Here is a 5,449-nt window from a genome sequence, read left to right as displayed (position 1 = left end):
AGTAAGATTAGAGAATATATCAAATATATTCAAGATCATGCTCTGATATGAAAATTTATTAGATTATGGCCTTTTGAAAAAGCTTTGATTGGTTGGATCTGAAATAAATGGAACCCCCAAAGTAAAATAGATTTGGATTTAAGGGCCAAGGGTTTTTTTACATTCATTTTCTCTAATATGGAGGACAAATTGAGGGGATTTGAAGGAGGGCCATATTTTTTCAACAATGGCATAGGGCTCTTCATGTGATTCTGGAAGGAGAAGTATAATCCATAGGAGGATTTGCTTGCATCCATAATATGGGTCCATCTATATTCTCTTCCCAAGGAATATTAGGAGGGGGAAACCCTTGAAGGCATCGACAATGCCATCAGTAAATTTTTCAAAGTATCAAAGGCTACCAAGAGAGGTAGGTACACTTCATATGCATGGATTAATGTTTACATAAATATCTCTCAATCTATTCTAGCCTCCATCGATATTTATTATCATGGTAGTGTTTGGAAGTAATCTCTATATTATGAACAAATCCCCTTCAAATGCAGACATTATCATGAATACATGATCTTATTAGGGATTTTCCAATGAATACTAAGGAATCATTTAAAGAAATCCCTTATTAAAAAGAGCCAATTGATTCGACAAAATTCCTACAAAGAATAATAATAAAAATTGAACTCCCAAAGTATCTCAAATCTTGACCAAATCCCTAGATCTGAAAATAGGTTTGAGTCTCTCTCCTCTCTAAAGGAGCCTCCAAAGCAAGTCAACATTCAATCAAGCATGCAATCAACAAAATGTAAATCCCATAAATCTACAGAGAAAAAGTCTCTTGAAGAGCACCAGCAAAATCCATTACCACATGAAATTATTAGCTCCCCTTGGGAAAAATTTGAAGAAGAATCCCTACCAGAGGTTATGGATTTGGGTGACCCACAACTAATTTCCCTTGCAAAATAATGGCATGGTAAAGATGTGAAGGAAATGCTAGCTCATGAAGCTAGGATTTTGTATAAGGCCTATCTTTGAAGCAAGCAATTGGCTTGAGTTCCTCACAGTCCAACCTTGGGGTTCAAACAATGAATTTCAAGGTGACATCTGGCAAAGAAGCCAAAAAACGAGGTCGCAAGAGCAATAAGGCACGAATCTACGAAGTTGGTGAACAATTAATCAACTTAAGGAAATTCATGCAAATGTCAGAGGCATTTCCCCCCTTGAAATATTGAAACCTCAAAGAGTTTTCTATGTTGTTATGATTATCGTATTCATTTTTCGAGTGTCTATTATTGGTAGGCAATTGGTTAGTCTCAAGTATTTCCTAGATTTTAGTCATCTTTCAGAAAGTCAAGCTATATTTAACTTTTTTTTAGTAATGAAAAGATCCATTTACCCCACACAAAATATTGTTGTAAATAATAATTAAAGTATTATTATTACTCTAATTGTAATTATTAATCAATATTAATATTATTAATAGTTTTATATAGTAAGAACAAGAGGATTTTTTTCTCGTTGTTTTATCTAGAAACTACTTCTTCACTATAACCTTATCTTCTATAATTATTGATTTCTTGGTTGGAGGATTCGTTCCTTGGAAAGCCCTCCTAATAGGATTTTGGTTCAATTCCTTGTCTTGTTTTGATGCTAGTATCATATCCTTGGTGTTCCACCCAATAATCAAAACCTCAAACATTGTGATACCAAATCAAAAAGTGGACATAGTTCCTTATCCTTGACTCTTATGGAAAAAGGATAATATCGTTCTTCCAACAATTTACAATTAATCTCTCTATATAATTATTTTCTCAAAATTTATTGTATTTTTGTGAATTTGTGTTTAGCATTAAATATAAAAACCCTAAAAAAATTATATATTTCAAAATAAAATCCAAATCACATATTATAAAATATCCAAAAAAATATTTCAACTAAGTGAATTTATTCACTAATTTGTGGTTTAAATTGCATTTATTAGCATTTGACAAATGACTACAAAATTTCATTTTGGGGAAGCCCTAAATCCCTAATGTTGTGCGTCCCCCTTTATTTTGCTAGATATTGTCGTGCTTACATTGATTCCAAATGTTTTAATTTTGATTGCAGGTTTAGAAATCATCTACATCAATTAAAGTAATTAGAGGTAAACCCTTTTCGTTGGAATACATGAAATTCAAGCTAAATTCTTACGCACCCATTATAATGATCTAAAAAAGTTCTCCATTGGTTATTCATTACTTTTAGATCATATGTTGGCTATCCAAAATGATTTACAGATATGATCTCTCTTTTGGGCTAAGTAAATTTTGCAGCCCTCATAGTTGTGGGTTATTTTCTAAGTAGTTGATTTGAAAAATTGAATATGTTTCTAACTACTCATTCAAATTCAATGTGTGTGTGCTCATTGAAATGATTTTCATAGTACTAACACTTCAAATCAAGTTCCTTGAGTTCCAGGTCCATCAAGGGCTAACTCAAGGCCCCTAAAGTGACCTTTTGCTTGTTGTCTTGGTGCAATCATCATAATTACAAAAGTTACAGGTTGGAATAGCAAGTTTATATCTTTCTTACAGCAATATAGAATGGGTACAACACTTCCAATTTATTTCCTATTGTGGTAAGTCTCTATACTCAATTTGTATCACTTTCCAAGTTTATCTCCTTGATCTATTGAGTATTTTCTTCATTGGTTTGCAATAAAATTTTGTTGTTATATCTTTTATCATATCATATTTTTTTATCAAAGCAACTCCTACCTCTTTCATATACTTTTTACATAGGCACTAGTCGTACTTATACTTTGGTTGAGTGTGTTTTTGTTGAGATACTGCCCTTGGTGTTTTGTAGGAGTTAGCCTAAAGCGGAAGGAATATACTGAGGTGATAGTGGATGTACTCCTAATAGTGCTTATCATTTAGCATGCTTGGTTGAAACTTTCCAACTCTGCGAGTTTTAGTCTTAACATGTGACGACTTTGGATTGTTATTTTTCTTTCATGGATTGTCACTTAAGAATATTTCACTTTTCCTCAATTTTTTAGAAGGGTTAATCACATAATGTTATACAAGTTACCTTAATAAAAGAAAAAGGACATAAATGGTTTCCTAGGGAGAAAAGGGGGAGAGCAAAGGTGGAGAAAAAGAAGACCCTTACACACTATTAGCTCCCTAAAACCTCCTCCATGTGGAACTTCCCAAGGAAGGATGTTATGTTTTTAACTCTCATTCCATTCAAGTGGAAATTTCTAATTCCATATGGCTTTCTGGTTTTAACACCTCTCATTCCCATGCATATGTTTCTCCACACACACACACATAGTGTCCTGGAAGTTACTTCTTGCATTTTTTTTGTTAGTCCTCTTCTCGTGTGGTTCTGTTGTCCATGTGATTTCAATGATTTATGTCAAGTATGGGTTGGGAAATGGAAAAGCTATGTTGGTCTATGGGAGTGTAAGGATATGAGAATGAGGTATGGTTTTATAAAGAATGGATTGGATGGTGAAAAGTTACAACGATGTTGGGAGGGATTGAATCCTTAAGTTTGATGGAGATACAAGACTTAGAAACCATACCATATTGGTAGTATAGGTTATGAATTCCACATCAAACTTGTAAACTAGTTATGAAGTATTCACTAGGGTTTGAGAATCAATATGGAATGGACAAGCTTGGTGGACACCTAGTATAATAGAATTTCTCATGTACTATGAGTGCTAATAGTGATTTGTTAATTGTGGAATCGACACCATTGCGAATGGTGAGGGATAATTATTGTCAAGGCTCATAATTTACACCATTCTTACTACCAATTAACCCCATTTTGAACCTATAGAACTCCTTTTTCACTCGATCCCTGTCCTCCTCACGTATTTTCAATGGAGAATGCCACTTACAAAAAAATTTAGATTGTTGTTAATTATTGGTTTTTCGTCATTTTTTATCAATTTAAGGAGCTTAATAGCTTGTTTTCCACTAATGATAAATTTGTCCAGCCAAGTTTTGTAATCCACACAAGAATCCAGTAACTTGCCTCCATGATTGGCATCCTTGCACGCACCTAGAGGAAAATCCAAGACATGGGTTTTCTTCCCAAACAAACCAAGATGCTTCCATGTCCATCGGGACAATTCCAAGTCGACCAAAGGATGGACTGTAGATTGGTCAAAATTCCAAGCCAACGAGTCCAAAGTTGGTGAATTCACCAGGGCAAGCAAGATGTGACAACAACCTCAATTATTCTTGTACCTCTCTGCTAGATTGTGGTTACCATGTGATTTTGTTTTGATCCAATGTTGTTAATGGATCCACTATATTACCATTCTCAGTGATTGTGATATGCATCGTCATTCTCCACGCATGAAACAGAGGATGACTCCACCCATTCATTGTCCTTTGTAAATGTAAACAATATATATATATTTTGACCACACAACCATGTGGAGGTTGTTTGATTGATAGCAATAGTATCCAGTGTCTAGTTTTGTATGTTATAATTGATTCTATCCCCAGGGGGATTTCCATTTGCAAACAATATATTTTTGAAGACTCGTTTTAATACAATGATATATTGGTGCTTCTAAGAATTGATTTGGTGTAAATTGTGTGTGATCTCGTAGCACTTTAGGCAACGTTACCCTAGTGGGGAGGGCCCACCAACTCAACCCATGTTTGCTTTGTTCATTATCTATGTAATATAATTAATCATAGCATGTTCATTCATATTTTCACAATAGTTTATCTTTCTTGCATTCGTAAAAGTATGATTCCTTTGAAGTCTATGGTTCATTCCTTGCCCTGTTTGGTACTATTTTGATAGCTTACAATTGTGTTTTTTGTGGAATGAGATTGTTCACTAAAAGCCTAGGATATGCATTGCAACTCTTTGAGGATTGCATGAACATCATCCATTCATAGTGAAAGGTTGCAATATGTGAAGGGGTTCTACATTGATGCTACGGTGATCATATATCTCATTGATTTCTTATCCCTGCATCTACAATTACTTGTTTACAATGAACAACCATTCTTTGGATTTAAATCCTTTGAACAAATGTTCCTTTTTTTTATAATAACTATAGTTTGCTAGGCCTCGTTGAAAATTTGAACTAGGGGCTCCATTTGTAAATGAGATAGCAAAACTCATAATTAAGGCCAAGTGAAACACCATCCCTGACAAAATTGTTTCATTGAGTTCATGTCCAGTGAACAAGTGTTTGTGGCATTTGTTCTCAAATTGATTTTTGTCATTGGTTTGTAGCATAAGTTAGAAAGCCATTAATGCCCTAAACTCTGCATATACAGTGCTTGTATCCCGCAAGTCTACACCCCGAAACTGGTAATTAAATGTGTAAGATTTAAACCAATAAATTGACCAGCATTTGTGTTCCTTGTTGTTTAACTTGGTTAATTCATGTCTTACAATATTACCAATTTTGTGATATCTCTCTACAAGA

Source organism: Pinus tabuliformis, chromosome Q (assembly GCF_031772625.1).
Source record: "Pinus tabuliformis cultivar Carrire ecotype Pingquan chromosome Q, CPIR1, whole genome shotgun sequence".
In the NCBI taxonomy this organism is placed as follows: Eukaryota; Viridiplantae; Streptophyta; class Pinopsida; order Pinales; family Pinaceae; genus Pinus; species Pinus tabuliformis.
This window is presented reverse-complemented; position numbering follows the sequence as displayed.